Here is a 17574-nt window from a genome sequence, read left to right on the forward strand (position 1 = left end):
CTAGCTATCCTACATCATCAGTTCATCTCAATTAAGAGGGATCCTCATGAGACTATTTCATAGTTTAATCATCACTTCGATGGGATGTATCAAAGAATAGAGTTTCCTTACATTATACCACAAGAGGCTACCATCTAGGCCTATTTTGGAACAATGGATTCATTAACTTCTATTTTTCTAAGAAGGCTCCCACCCAAAGACATTGATACCATTGAAAAGGTCTTCAAAGATGCTATTGCATTCATGGAGGTTATTGCTTCTCTAATGTCAACAATTACATATTTAGGGTATGAGTCCCAAAAGGCAGCTGCATTCGTTGAAGCAAAAAACAATATGGCCAGAGAGTTTAAGGCCATGAAGGAGACGATGTCTCTTTTATCGAATGAACTTGTGAGAATAAAGTTGAATTCCTCAAGAAACCAAGGCAATCATCCAAGACAACTTTCTGTCCAGAACAAGTATTCTCAAAATCAGAGTGAAAATTTTGGCCTTTATAGTAATATCAACAATGAGAATAATGGTATTAGAGGTATGAGACTAAGTGAAAATGGATATAGGTACAATGATGTTTCAGATTAGCCTCCCCAGATCATGGAGAAACAACCTTTGCAGTTTAGTGCAATGATGTTTGAATCATATGATAAATCTATAGGAGGACTAAATGATGAAGATGGTCAAGAGAAGTTTGTGTTCCCATTCAAAGAAGAAATTATTCCAAGTGTTGATGTCTCAATAATTGTGGATATGCCAAGAAATTTTGAGGGTGTGGAAAATTTTGAAGTTCCAAAACTCCACGAAGTTGCAAAAGGTGATGAAAATGGAGAGGATCTTGAGGTTGGTGATATTTTTGAATTAGAAAGTCATCAAGGAGAAGATATAAATTCTTCCTATTGTGATATTGATTCCCCTTTGAAAAATGATAAGATACCTCTGTCAGAACAAGATTTTTCATTAGAAGAGATGGATAGAGTGCTCAATTTGGTCTCAAGCTTGACTGAGGAAATGCCTATTTGTGGGTATTCTAAACATATATCAAACCATGCAATAATTGAATCATGTAGAATCCATCCATTTGGATTCCATTCAGAAGAAAGTTTTCTTGATTTCTTGTTAGCTTGGGAGATCACAATGGAGGGAATGTATGATTTTGAATAGGCTTATTTGGGACATGAGGGAGAAATTTTTTTGATCGATGATAGTAATGAATCCTCTAATTTGAAAGGAAGGTCGGTGATTAATTTTTCTAGTCCAAAGGAACCAAAAGTGTTTCCATGTGTGAGTGGAGTTGTGAACCATGAGATAAGACCAATAGAAGGAGAAATTATAATGTGTGAGTGTACCCCTATGGTGGGGGACTCACTGGATCAGGGGATATCTTTCCATTATCCCTCTCAGTTTGATAATTTTCAATTTAAATATGATGCTAAAGCTAAGAGAACTTGTTTGTGGATTAATCATGATCATAAAGAGTTACCACAACTTCTGATTTTGTGTGATTTGTGCTTGGAATTTGAACCAAGGTTGTCCAAAATTTATTTTTCTGAGTACAAAGACAAGTCAACATTTTTGAGAAATATATGGGGTGGTTCATTACTATTGCACATAATGAGAAATCTACTGACAACTACCCCACATTCTTAGTATTCAAGGTTTTCTATAGATAATTTTTGTTTTTTTTTTCTTAGTCTTTTTTAGTCTTTCTAGTTAGGTCTTAGTTTTATTTGAGTCGAATCTTTTTATTTGGGTTTCATTTCTATCTGCTTCTTTTCTTTTTTTTAGTCTTGTTAGTCTGGGGGTTAGGTGCAATCAATATTTTATCTTGATGTATCTCATTAGACAACTTTTTGGTTTTGAGTTTTGGGAAGAGGTATTTCTTTATCGAAATACTTTAACTAGTGTTGTTTCTTATACCAACTGAGGAATGGATGTTACTTGCAGTAATAGGGGACTTTCAATCTTGAATTCAGACTTGTAGATCAACAAGTTCTCAACACTCTAAAAATTTAAAGATCGATCATCTTATGTTTTTTTGAACCAAGGATGGAGGCAGTAAGGGATAGTCCAAACCCCACTGATTCAAATAGAAGGATATTCTTAGAGCAATTGCTAAGATCATTGTTTGGCGTGAGAATTTTTAAAAGTTCTTAAAAGAGGAATGCAAGGGATGTTCACTAAAGATTGAATTTGAGAAATGACACCAATGTCTTGGCCACATAGTCTAAGCATGGTCAGGTTACAAAAAGAAAATCAAAAAGAAAAAAGGTGTTAAGAATGAAGGATTCTACAAGGTCTAAGAAAGGTAATCTAATTATAGGGATATGCACTCTAAATAAGTTGCTTCATTGAAGAATCAAATGGAGACGTTACAAGCTATGAGAAGCAAGTATCTAGAAGATTACCAAGACTTCATATAAAAAGTGACAACCCATTAAAAGCCCTTAGAACTAATCCTCTTATCTGGTTAGACAAAGGATCGATAAACAACTTTCATGAAGATTCCCAATGAATGGATTGGATGGGATGGAAGATTGTCTCCAAGTTGTCAAAGATTTTTGATAGGTTGCATTCTGAGATGTTGAAGGAAATGAATACACTAGACACACACTAAACTTGGAGATTCAAGATTCTGAGGTTTTCACTATAAAAGGACTCAAAATAAGTCTAGAATATTCATGATTTAGTTGGTGTTGGACACATATCGAAAAAATGTTTTCTAATGAGGAAATGCCTTTGTCATTTCTTCCTTTTTTGTTAGGGCTATTTGTTGTGGTTGCACAACACATGCCCCATTACCTACTAGGAATGGGGACCCCCTAATTTCTTTTCAGATCGCCAGACTCACAATTCTAGATTTGGAAATTTCAAAGAGTTAAAAGAGTAAAAACTTGAAAAAAAAAGAAACAAAAATTTTGAAAAATCAAAAAAGTCATAAAAAATATAAAAATTGAAAAAAAACACTAGTGCAACCCGCAAGGTCCATGCGTCCATGCTCACCTGTGCATGCCATGCAATATGTGTCCACATGTGCCTGCATGTGCTACACAGCATGTGCCATGCAATGCCCATCCAATGTACGTCCACGTGCGCTTGCACATGCCTCACAAGGTGCAGCCATCCACTGTGATTGCACATGCTTATGTGCAGCTATCCACCTTGATCATACACCCTTGTGTGTGCCACATAGCATGTGTCTGTCTCCCTACCATCATGCCTATGTGTGATTTGTGCCACATTTATGTGCCCACATGATTTCATGCTTGTGCTCGTTCACCAAACTGTGCACTGCGCCAATCTCCTTTTCACATCACTTTAGCGTCTTTTTAGCATTTTTCACCAGTAGTTAATTAAAGAAATGTTTTTTTTTTTTTTTGGGTTCTCATTATTTTCAACTAACAAATGCCTTTTTTGTGTCATGTAGATGAAATGGCATACTCAACTTATTAGGGTCATAACTTTTGACCTATGGCTCAAAAATCAAAATCATTTACATTGTTGGAAGGAAGAACTGAAAAATCTAATTTCAGTCCCTAAAACATTGAGCCTTCAGCTGCACAATTGTAGGGACCGCTGAAATTTTGAACTTGAAATTTTGAGTTGAAGACCTCCAAAATAGCCTTTTAAAAACACCTAAAAAATCTTGTGAAAAAGTTTCAAACATTTGATCATTTTTGATAATCTGGATCACCTAGTCTTTCACCAAGAAGGATGGAGTAGTTGAAGAGAAGAAAATATCAAAGATATAGAGGTTGGACACATAAACTAGAATGGTTTCCTCATCTTATGCAGTTATTAATGATAAGATTGAATACGGGTACCTTGGAATTTCAAGACAGAAGAAGCATTGCTAGAACTAGATACCAAGCTCAAGGATTTTGTGAAACACATATAGAGGTAGATAACTACAGGAAAAAGGTCAAATATAATATAATGCCTTGGATTTATTGGATGTGATGAAGGTCATTGAGATTATTGAGAAATTCAAAGACAAAGATCTAGACATAGCTCTAGTATGAAGGGGAACAAAACCCAAAAGTCAGAATTTCATTTTCGGCACTAAGTAAAATTTTGCATTTTTGGACCTTTGAGGTGCACAGGTGCATAGGTCCACATTTTCATGAAGGTGCGCATGCCTTTAGGTGCGCTTTCCTAGAGGTGCACCGATACTTAACTACCTATTCCAAAAATAGAGATTTCCATGCATCGGAAATGCATTCTGACAACAATTTAACTTTGACACATGCCTAGTAAAGGACTAGCTCCTATTTTTGGCACTTCCTGACACTTCCACTTTGACTAAAAGCTATGTCTCTCATAATTTCTTTGTTTTTGACATGTAAAGGGCTCATGCATCCATTTAATCAATAAAATATGGATGGAGTCCCTCTAAGCACCAGATTAACTGTTAGATTGTATATATTTAGTTTTTTTTATTGTTTAAAAGGATTTTATTGCATGGAGATATCTCTCACTCTCAACACCAATTGAGGAGATGATTTCTTATAAATACCCCATTGTAATATGTTATCAAGGCCACCATTATTATGCAATAAAATTATGCTTTTGGTGCTCGCATTTGGAGTGTAGTGATTCTTTCCTGAATGTGTCATTTTTTTGTGAATTTTGTTCATGAGATTGTGATTGAGCCAAAGGTTTATTGCATTGTTTCTAGTTGTGTGATCTTTTAGTTCTGTTGTTTGATACAGATTTACGAATTTTGCTGATGTAACGAGCTTGAGAAGAGATCATCAAATTGTGTTTGCATAGCCTTTTGTCTCACATGAGCACACTTTCTATGGCCTTGTGATTTGATGAAAGGTGAAATATCATATGATTGTTAAAGTTTCTCATTGACGATTGTATCAGTGGATTCTAGGAAGCGCTGCTCTTGTTTTCATTAGTATCCTACCAATTTCTACGAAAGTGTAACTCGCAGTGTGCTATTTTCTATAGCTTATGTCCATTTAGGATTTAAACTTCAAGTTAATTCAATTTCATGTTATTTTCTTTGCTAACCCCTTTTTAGAATAGGAACTCATTTTAGTTGCACTATTAGAATTGCATTCATTGAAAAATAGAAAATACAAAAACATTGTTCTTTAGTGTGTTATTTTGAGATAGCAAATAGATTTACTTCATTCTGAGATCATAATAGAACCAACAAAGGCCTTCTCATGAACAATCACATTTATCTTCACCTAAGTGGATTTTGGTACATCGCAAGACAAATATTGAACCTTGGAGTTGATCCCACAAAAATTAGCTTTTGAAGAGAGGAATTACAAAATGGATTCCTACCGTTGACCTCTAGAAAAATGAATGTCCAATAGAAGTGGTGCTAGAAGGAGGGCTACACTTTTAATTCTTTGGAAAAAGTGGAAAATTTGCCAAAATTTCAAAAATTTTCACTTTTTGCAAAATTCTACACTTTCTACAAGTTCAAGATTTTTTTTTTGAGTTTTTGAGAAATTCAAGTGCACATCTTCATAGGTTCACAAATGTACAGCTACGTCGGTGTGCAAAACTTTGTGGTACACAAAATTTAAAGGTGTGCAGCTTCGTAGGTTCCCAGGTCTATAGCTACACTGGTGCGCAAAATTATGTGGTGTGCAAAATTTAGAAAAGTGAGAAAGTGTAGTTCTACATAAGTGTGCTTTTTTTAGAATTGATGCAAATTGGAGGGTTTTGATCCAGAATCCCCATTTCAATGAGCATTACAATCTTCCCTAAGTACACACGAGTTTCTTGAGCTTACCCACTTTCGCAAACCATGCGGTGATAAAGGGATACCAAGAACTCCACCCATTCACATTACACATTCTGACATCATCATTTGCTTTACATTCTACTTCACACATTTCCATCATTATGCACCATGTCTTTCTTTAATGCTCAAAGTTCACCTTTGAACCTAACTTGACCATTACATGACTTGCCCAAAAATCCCAAAAAGTGTTTCCCATGGTTCCTCTATGCAGAATCACGAACAAAAAAAAATCATATTGAAATTTTCAAGGAGATTTGTAATCGAAACCAGATTCAACATATGGATGTGGTATGCCACCCTTTTCCTTACACTTAAGGAGAAATGGCATTCAATTGGTACCTCAATCTACTACCAGCATCAATAAGGGATTGGAACTCTTTTGAGAGCAAGTTTCTAGAAAAATTCAAGATGTATATTGATCTAGCTATCCTACATCATCAATTCATCTCAATTAAGAGGGATCCTCATGAGACTATTTCACAGTTTAATCATTGCTTCTATAGGATGTATTAAAGAATGGAGTTTCCTTATGTTATAGCACAAGAGGTTTCCATCCAGGTCTATTTTGGAACAATGGATTCATTAACTTCTATTTTTCTAAGAAGGCTCCCACCCAAAGACATTGATACCATTGAAAAGGTCTTCAAAGAGGCTATTGCATTACTGAAATAGGTTACTGCTGCTCCAATGTCAATAATTACATATTCAAGGTATGAGTCCCAAAAGTCAGCCGCATCTACTAAAGCATAAAACAATATGGCTAGAGAGTTTAAAGCCATGAAGGAGATGATGTCTCTTTTATCCAATGAACTTGTGAGAATAAATTTGAATTCCTCAATAAATCGAGGCAATCATCCAAGATAACTTTCTGCCCAGAACAATTATTCTCAAAATTAGAGCGAAAATTTTGGCCTTTACAGTAATATTAACAATGAGAATAATGGTATTAGAGTTATGAGACTTAGTGAAAATGGATATGGGTAAAATGATGTTTCAGATCAGCCTCCCCAAATCATGGAGAAACAACCTTTGCAGTTTAGTGCAATGATGTTTGAATCATATGATAAATCTATAGGAGGACTAAATGATGAAGATGGTCAAGAGAAGTTTGTGTTCCCATTGAATGAAGAAATTATTCCAAGTGTTTATATCTTAATAAGTGTGGATATGCCAAGATATTTTTAGGGTGTGGAAAATTTTGAAGTTCCAAAACTCCACGAAGTTGCAAAAGGTGATGAAAATGCAGAGGATCCTGAGGTTGGTGAGATTTTGAATCAAAAAGTCATCAAGGAGAAGATATCAATTCTTCCTATTGTGATATTGATTCCCCATTGAAAAATGATAAGATACCTCTGTCAGAACAAGATTTGTCATTAGAAGAGATTGATAGAGTCCTCAATTTGGCCTCAGGCTTGTCTAAGAAAATGTATATTTGTGGGTATTCTAAACATATATCAAAAAATACAATAACTAAATCATGTAGAATCCATCCATTTGGGTTCCATTTAGAAGAAAGTTGTCCTAATTTCTTTTTAGCTTGGGAGATTGCAATGGAGGGAAAGTATGATTTTGAATCGGCTTCTTTGGGACATGAGGGAGAAAACATTTTGATCAATGATAGTAATGAATCTTGTAATTTGAAAGAAAGGTTGGTGATTGATTTCTCTAGTCCAAAGGAACCTAAAGTGTTTCCAGGTGTGAGTGGAGTTGTGAACCATGAGATAAGACCACCAAATGGAGAAATTACAATGTGTGAGTGTACTCCTATGGTGGGGGACTCACTGGATCAGGTGATATCTTTCCATTATCCCTCTAAGTTTGATGATTTTCAATTTGAAAATGATGCTAAAGCTAAGAGAACTTGTTTGTGGATTAATCATGGTATTAAAGTGTTACCACAACTTCTAATTTTGTGTGATTTGTTCTTGAAATTTGAACCAATATTGTCCAAACTTTATTTTTCTAAGTACAAAGACAAGTCAGCATTTTTGAGAACTATATAGGGTGGTTCATCACTATTACACATAATGAGAAATCTACTGACAACTACCCCACATTCTTATTATTCAAGGTCTTTTGTAGATAAGTTTTTATTTTTGTTAGTCTTTTTTAGTCTTTCTAGTTAGGTGTTAGTTTTCTTTGGGTCAAGTCTTTTTATTTGGGTTTCGTTTCTATCTGCTTCTTTTCTTTTTTTAGTCGTGTTAGTCTAGTGTTTAGGTGCAATCAGGATTTTATCTTGATGTATCTCATTAAACCACTTTTTGGTTTTCACTTTTGGGAAGAGATATTTCTTTGTCAAAATAATTTAACTAGTTTTGTTTCTTATACCAACTAAGGAATAGATGTTACTTGCAGTAATAGGGGACTTTCAGTCTTGAATTTAGAGTTGCAGATTGACAAGTTCTCAACAATTTGCAAATTTAAAGATCAATTATCTTATGTGTTTTCAAACCAAGGATGAAGGAAACAAGAGATAGTCCAAACCACACTGATTCAAATAGAAGGATCGTCTTAGAGAAATTGCTAAAATCATTATTTTGCGTGCGAGTTTCTAAAAAAATTTAAAAGAGGAACACAAGGGATGTTCACTAAAGATTGAATCTGAGAAATGACACCAATGTCTTGGCCACAAAATCTAAGTGTGGTCAGGGTACAGAAAGAAAAGAAAAAAGAAAAAAGGTGTTAAGAATTAAGGATTCTACAAGTTTTGAGAAAGGTAATCTGATTATAGGGATATGCACTCTAAATAAGCTGCTTCATTGAAGAATCAAATGGTGACATTGCGAGCTATGAGAAGAAAGCATCTAGAAGATTTCCAGGACTTCAAATAAAAAGTGACAGCCCATTAAAAGCCCCAAGAACTGATTGTCTTATCTAGTTAGACAAAGGATCGATAAACAACTTTCATGAAGATTCCTGATGAATGGATTGGATGGGGTGGAAGATTGTCTCCAAGTTATCAGAGATTTTTAATAGATTGCATTCTAAGATGTCAAAGAAAATGGATACACTAGACATGTACTAAACTTAGAGATTCAAGATTCTGAGGTTTTCACTATAAAAGGACTCAAAATAATCCTGGAATATTCATGATTTAGTTGGTGTTGGACACATATCGTAAAAATGTTTTCTAATGAAGAAATGCCTTTGTCATTTCTTCCTTTTTTGTTGGGGCTATTTGTTGTGGTTCCACATTGCGTGCCCCATTCCCTACTAGGAATGGGGACCGCCTACTTTTTTTTTTGAGATCCTCAAACTCACAATTCCAGATCTAGAAAATTCAAAGAGTCAAAAGAGTAAAAAGTTGAAAAATAAAAAAAATCAAAAAATTCAAAAAATCAAAAAAGTCACAAAAAATATAAAAATTGAAAAAAAAGCACTCGTGCCACCTGCAAGGTCCATGTGTCCATGCCTACTTGTGCATGCCATGCAGTGTGTGTCCACATGCACTTGTGTATGCCACACAACACCTAGCTAGCATGCGTCCATGCACACTTACGCACATCGTGCAGTGTGCAACCATTCACTGCGACCATACACACTTGTGTACAACCATCTGCTATGATCTCACATGCTTGTGTGCACCACACAACAAACATATATCTCTCTACTATTATGCCTGCATGTGCACTCTATTTCATGTTCGTGCAATGTCACACTCGTGCGTGGTCATCGAGCTAAGCATCATGCCAATCTCCTTTTCACATCATTAAAGAAATGCTTTTTATTGTTTTGTAGGTTTTCATTATTTTCAACTAACAAATGCATTTTTTGTGTCATGCAGATGAAAAGACATCATCAACTTTTCAAGGTCGTAACTTTTGACCTATGGCTCAAAAATAAAAACCATTTACATCGTTGGAATTAAGAACTAAAAACCTAATTTCAGTCCCTAAAATAATGAGCCTCCAACTGCCCAATTTTAGGCATTGATGAAAGTTTCAACTTGAAATTTTAAGCAGAAGACCTCCAAAATAGCCTTTTAAAAATTCTTAGAAAATCTTGTGAAAAAGTTTCAAACATTCGATCATTTTGGATAATCTGGATCACTTGGTCTCTCACTATGAAGGATGGAGCAGTTGGAGAGAAGAAAAGATCAAAGATACAAAATTTGGACACATAAAATAGAATAGATTCCTCATCTTATGCAATTATTAATGACAAGATTCAACACAGGTGCCTTGAAATTTTAGGATAGAAGAAGCATTGCTAGAACTGGATACCAAGCTTGGAGATTTTGCTGAAACCCGTATAGAGGTAGATAACTGTAGGAAAATGGTCAAATTTAATATAATGCCTTAGATTTATTAGATGTGATGAAGGTCACTAAGATTATTGAGAAATTCAAGGGCAAACATCCAGACATAGCTGTGGTATAAAGGGGAACAAAACCCAGAAGTCAGAATTTCATTTTTGGCACGGACCTTCAAGGTGCACAGGTGCATAGGTCTACATTTTCATGCAGATGCGCAAGTCCACAAGTGTACTTTTCTAGAGGTTCATTGATAGTTAACTGCTTGTTCCAAAAATAGAGCTTTCCATGCATTGAAAATGCATTCTGACAGTAGTTTAACTTCGACTCGCACCTAGTGAAGGACTAGCTTCTATTTTTGGCACTTCCTGACACTTCCACTATGACTCAGAGTTGTCTCTCTCATAATTTCTTTATTTTTGATATGTAAAGGGCTCATGCATCCATTTAATGAATAAAATAAGGATGGAGTCCCTCTAAGCACCATATTAACTGTTAGATTGTATATATTTAGTTTGTTTTATTGTTTAAAAGCATTTTATTGCATGAAGATATCTCTCATTCTCAACACAAATTGAGGAGACAATTTCTTATAAATACCCCATTGTAATATGTAATCAAAGCCACTATTATATTGCAATAAAATTATACTTTTGGTGCTCGCATTTGGACTATAGTGATTCTTTCCTGAATGTGTCATTGTTTTGTGAATTTTGTTCATGAGATTGTGCTTGAGCCAAAGGTTTATTGTGTTGTTTCTGGTTGCATGATCTTTTAGTTCTAGTGTTTGCTATAGATTTACAAATTTTACTGACATAACAAGCTTGAGAAGAGATCATCAAATTGTGTTTGCATAGCCTTTTGTCTCAAATGAGCGCACTTTTTGTGGCCTTACAATTTGATGAAAGGTGAAATATCGTACGATTGTTAAAATTTCTCACTGATGATTGCATCAGTGGATTCTAGGAAGTGTTGCTCCTATTTTCATTGGTTTCCTACCAATTTCTTCAAAAGTTTAACTTGTAGTGTGTTATTTTCTATAGCTTATGTCCATTTAGGATTTCAATTTCATGTTATTTTCTTTGCTAACCCGTTGTTAGAATAGGAACTCATTTTAGTTGCATTGTTAGAATTGCATTCATTAAAAAATAGAGAATACAAAAACATTGTTCTTTAGTGTGTTATTTTGAGGTAGCGAATAGATTTACTTCATTCTGAGATCATAATAGAACCAGAAAAGGCCTCCTCATGAACAATTACATTTATCTTCAACTGAGCAAATTTTGGTACATCGCAAGACAAATACTGAACCTTGGAGTTGATCCCAAAATGATTAGCTTTTCAAGAGAGGAATTGTGCAATGTATTCCTACCATTGACCTCATAAAAAATGACTGCCCAATAGAAGTGGTGCTGGAAGAAGGGCCGCACTGTTAATTCTCAAAAAAAAGTGGAAAATTTGCCAAAGTTTCAAAATTTTGCACTTTTTGCCAAATTCTGGGCTATCTTCAAGTTTAGAATTTTTTTTTGAGTTTTTGAGAAATTTAGGTGCACAAGTGGATAGCTTAGTAGGTCTGCAGGTACATAGGTCCATAGATCCACAAGCACGCAAGTTCAGAGTCCACAGGTGCACAAAACTCTTTGGTATGCAAAATTTAGAGGTGTGAACTTCGCAAGTCCATAGCTACATAGGTGCATAAAACTCTGTGGTGTGAAAAATTCAAAAAAGTGAGAAAGTGTACTTCTGCAGAGGTGCACTTTTTCAAAAATTGATGCAAATTGGAGGGTTTTGATCTTGAATCCCCATTTCAGTGAGCATCAAGATCTTCACCAAGTGCACATGAGTTTCTTTAGCATACCCACTTCTGCAAACCATGCAATGATAAAGGGATACCAAGAACTCCACCCATTAACATTACACATTCCAGCATCATCATTTTCTTTACATTCTACTTAACACATTTCCATCATTATGCACCATGTCTTTCTTGAATGCCCAAAGTTCACCTTTGAACCTAACTAGACCATTACATGACTTGCCCAAAAATCTTGATTTTTTTTTCACACGATTCATCTATGGAGAATCATGAAAGCAGAAGATCATATTAAAATTTTTAGGGAGATTTGTAATCAAAACTAGATTTAGCATATGGATGTGGTATGCCACATTTTCCATACACTTTAGGAGAAATGGCATTCAATTGCTACCTCAATCTACCACCAACATCAATAAGGGATTGGAACTCTTTTGAGAGCAAGTTTCTAGAAAATTTCAAGATCTATATTGATCTAGCTATCCTACATAATCAGTTCATCTCAATTAAGAAGGATCCTCACTAGACTATTTCACAATTTAATCATCGCTTCTATAGGATGTATCAAAGAATGGAGTTTCCTTATGTTATACCACAAGAGGCTGCCATCTAGGTCTATTTTTGAAAAATGGATTCATTAACTTCTATTTTTCTAAGAAGCCTCCCACCTAGAGACATTGATACTATTGAAAAGGTCTTCAAAGAGGCTATTGCATTCACAAAATAGGTTATTGCTGCTCCAATGTCAAAAATTACATATTCAAGGTATGAGTCCCAAAAGGCAACCGCATCTACTAAAGTAGAAAACAATATTGCTAGAGAGTTTAAGTTCATGAAGGAGATGATGTCTCTTTTATCGAGTGCACTTATGAGAATAAAGTTGAATTCCTCAAGAAACCAAGGCAATCATCCAAGACAACTTTCTACCTATAACAATTATTCTCAAAATTAGAGTGAAAATTTTGGCCTTTATAGTAATATCAACAATGAGAATAATGGTATTAGAGGTATGAGACTAAGTGAAAATGGATATGGGTACAATGATGTTTCAGATCAGCCTCCCCAAATCATGGAGAAACAACCTTTGTAGTTTAGTGCAATGAAGTTTGAATCATATGATAAATCTACAAGAGGACTAAATGATGAAGATGGTCAAGAGAAGTTTGTGTTTCCATTCCAAGAAGAAATTATTCCAAGTGTTGATGTCTCAATAAGTGTGGATATGCCAAGAAATTTTTAGAGTGTGGAAAATTTTGAAGTTCCAAAACTCCATGAAGTTGCAAAAGGTGATGAAAATGTAGAGGATCTTGAGGTTGGTGAGATTTTTGAATCAGAAAGTCATCAAGGAAAAGATATCAATTCCAAAAAATGATAAGATACCTCTGTCAGCACAATATTTTTCATTAGAAGAGATGGATAGAGTGCTCAATTTGGTCTCAAGCTTGATTGAGGAAATGTCTATTTGTGGGTATTCTACACATATATCAAACCATGCAACAATTGAATCATGTAGAATCCATCCATTTGGATTCCATTCAGAAGACAATTGTCCTAATTTCTTGTTAGCTTGGGAGATCACAATGGAGAGAAAGTATGATTTTGAACAGGCTTCTTTGGGACATGAGGGAGAAAAAATTTTGATCGATGATAGTAATGAATCTTGTAATTCAAAAGGAAGGTTGATGATTTATTTTTCTAGTCCAAAGGAACCTAAAGCATTTCCATGTGTGAGTGGAGTTGTGAACCATGAGATAAGACCACCAGAAGGAGAAATTACAATGTGTGAGTGTACCCCTATGGTGGGGGACTCACTGGATCAGGTGATATCTTTCCATTATCCCTCTAATTTTGATGCTTTTCAATTTGAATATGATGCTAAATCTAAGAGAACTTGTTTTTGGATTAATCATGGTCATAAAGAGTTACCACAACTTCTAATTTTGTGTGATTTGTGCCCAAAATTTGAGCCAAGATTGTCCAAACTTTTTTTTTTGAGTACAAAGACAAGCCAACATTTTTGAGAACTATATGGGGTGGTTCATCACTATTGCACATAATGAGAAATCTATTGACAACTACCCCACATTCTTATTATTCAAGGTTTTCTATGTTGGAATATTCAAATATGGAAAGAATACTGATGAGAGGGGGGGGGGCGGGGGTGAATCAGAAGTATTATACATTGTACAATAAAACTTTGATCTGAAAGTAAATTGCATGCATGTAAATACATCATGAAAATATGAAACTAAAACATGCATCTACAACACATAACACTGGAATTTGGTAACCCAAAAACCCTCCAAAAATAAGAAGGTAAAACTGGGGTGGGGATGATACCCACTAAAATTCACTGCAGTAATATGGTTCAACCACTTTTGATGGTTTGACCTGTTAAAGGCCTACCCTATTAAAGGCTTTACACTATGTCAATAGTGACTTCGTTAAAGGATTTACAAACACTTAACATGAAGTGTCACCCTATTAAAGGATTTAATCACCTTTTGATAAGGATCTACAAATAGCTGTTAAGCCAACCTATCTACATAGGATTTCCTTTCTAATACAATGGTAAGAGAGTATTAGGTATTATAAAATTGATAGTTTGCAATCCTTGATTGCTGAATGCAGGCACTCGTTCTGCTTTCTCTGATCTTGATCCTTTGTGATCTGATAACCCTTGTTCTAAAAATAGATTTCCTTATACACCCTTGCATATCTGCTTGCATCTCTTTACAATGAAATTTCATCTTCCTTATAAAGACATTTGAGGATTTAGGGTTAGATATGGATCTACGATCCACATTGAATCTCAATTTCCTGCTCAATACTTCCCTTTTTTGCTGATTGGTTGCATGCCTTTCCAATTTTCCAATTGGCTACATGCAGATTGCATAGAAAATGTAAAAGATTCATTCTTATCTTTGGTTCATTTGAGATTTACCTTATGTCAGCTACAAAAATGATTTACATCATAGTTTGTGCAATTACAAACTCTTATGCTGATATCCTAAGTTACTCAGCTCCTGGAGCATTACTGATGCTCGACACATGTTGTTTCCTGGATAGCTTGGTACCTAAACAAAACTGTATCACTCAGCACCTTATGTTACTCGACACTTGAATAACTCAACGCTTGATATCACTTGGCACTTGATATCACTCGACACTTGATATCACTCAGCACTTGAATAACTCGGCACTTGATATCACTCGGCACTTGATATCACTCGGCACTTGAATAACTCGGCACTGTATAGTGAAAAATGGTTAAGTGTATTGACACGCAGCTGTCAAAATTATTCTTTAGACTAACAATCTTCCCCTTCGACATGAGTGGAAAAAACACTTAACTAAGATCCTATGATCTTTGCATTATTTCATGCATCCTCTTATTCGCTTCAAAAAATTTAGAAACAAATAACAATATACCTTATGACTCCCTATGAGTTGATTATGCCGTATACACTTTGTAACTTCTATCCTGTTTCTGCATTCTGACTAATATGTTATAAAAGATTTGTTAAAAAATTTCTATCTCCCCCTTTCATCATACTTATTCTCCCCCTTTTTGACACTTATGTCAAAGGTCTTATAAAGAAATGCCATACTTGGCAAAAAATGTACTATTTACTTCAAGGAGTACCTTCAGAGCTGCATCCCAAATTGCTAGTGCAACATCCAATGACTTATGCTGGATGGCAATCTCTACTGCTAGGTGTACAAGTCCATTAGTTGTAGAAAGATTGGGGTCTTTCTTGTGGACTATCTCTGCATTCATCTGCTCCTTGTGAAGTAATTCCAAATGAGGAGTGATAGAGGATTGAATTTGTATCAATTTAGCTTTTGTGGTTGCCTCCTCTACTACTAAGATAGCTAACTCTCTTTGTGTGTGAAGCGATTAGGAAAAATGCTTCTCACTCTGAGCTGGATTTGTGGGGAGTTGCATGCTAGAAATCTTCAAAATTCTCTCCAAGCTCAGTATCTTCTAGCTAGTATCCTGTGTGAATGTGAAAAAGTCACACAACTTGTTGTACAGGGAAACTATGTTTCCAAGTACAATTTTGACTTTTTCTATTTTCTTAGCCAGCTCTACTTGTGATAGTGCTATATCACCAAATATTTTCTTATTTACCTTGCCTTGGAATTTTCTTTCTGACCATTCTAGTAGTTTGGCATTTGTTTCCTGGTCTTCACTAGTCACCTGGTCAACTATATCAGATAGTTGTTCTATAATTGGTTTTGACTCATCTAGAGACTATAAGCAGAAAGCTTCAGTGAATATGTCTTTGATTTCATTCAAGGTAAGCTTATGCTTATGTTCTCTTGTTAGTGCTTCTTTTCTCCTTCTGTCCAATGCACTTTGAATTTCATTGATCTTCTCTTCAGTGAGAGTGTTGGATTCATAATATGGAATTTTTATTTCTTCATCAAGCTTAGGAATTCCATAGTGAAGTTTCCTGGCTACCTTTGATGAGCTCGAGCCTGGTGTCCTGATTTGTAATTGTAACCTATCGGTGCTCGACTGCTGAAGAGTCTGTGTTGGAGTACTAGATTTGGGTAATGCAACCAATGTTTGTATTGCAGACTCCTCTTTCTTTCTTGTCTCTTCTTTTTCTTCAACTTTTATATCCTTTTGATGATCACTAGGTGGGGTTGAACTTGCTGGCTATTCAGTTGTTTCTTTAGTTTCCCCTGTTGCTATACTTGGCATTTGAAGTGTGTCACTGACTAAACTTGGTGAAGGTGGTGGAGGAAGGAATAGAATACTAGTAGGTTGTATGATGGAAGGTGGTTTTTGTGTTTTCACCTTGACTACCTTTGTTTTGACTACTAGATTCTGCAATTCATCAACACTGACCAATACAAGATTTGAACATAATTTTGCTACTAGTGTTGATTGTTCAAGGATTTCTAAATCCTCTGCAGTTAATGGATTGATGTTTGGACTTGAAGTGTATGTAACATCCTTGATTTTGATAATCTCTGCAGGTGTGATGGTGGCATGAGGAGGACTAGGAGGGGATACTTGTGTGTCTTGCACACTTTGATCTTGTTGCACAACTGTATCTGTCTCTTCCTCTTTCTCCTCTGTATGTGCCTTTTATTTTTCCTTTTCTTCTCCAACCTTCTTCTCCACTTGTTCCTTTTCTTTTCCTTTGATCCCTAATGCCTTCTTCTCCTTTATCTTAACACTTGCCTCTGCCTTATATTCTTCATTATACACATCTTCTATTTTCTTGTAGACTATCTTCCACAATCTTGTGGATTTTGTAACTACCTCCTCAATTTTGTTCTGTAAAATGCTGAAAGCTCTATGTTTGGGAGTGAATCTATTTTTATGCCTCTTGACTACATTTTTTACTTGATCCTTAGTCAAATCAGGCAACAATCTAGCTAATGTTGATTCCCTTATCTCCCTTTCCATTTGTAAACAAAAATGCCATTTATCCTCTACAAGTTTGTACAAATCCTTAGGCATTGATTCATCTAATTCTAGAGGTGTGTGCTTATACTCAGCCATCATAGCATACACTGATTCCTCTAATTTATTTTGTTCTCCTTTGGTGAGCTTAGAAAAAGTTAGGTTCTTTAAACCTTTCAAATCATCATTCTTGATCTTTGAACATAATTTATCAATAGTAGTTTGAGGTTTGTGCCTTACCACTTGAAATTGGCTGTTGTCCTCCGACTCAGTCTTCTCCTCATCTGTTTTAGGCTGGGCAACAAATTTTCTTTTCTTCT

Source organism: Cupressus sempervirens, chromosome 10 (genome assembly GCF_028749045.1).
Source record: "Cupressus sempervirens isolate cs-2001-9-10 chromosome 10, ASM2874904v1, whole genome shotgun sequence".
Classification (NCBI taxonomy): domain Eukaryota; kingdom Viridiplantae; phylum Streptophyta; class Pinopsida; order Cupressales; family Cupressaceae; genus Cupressus; species Cupressus sempervirens.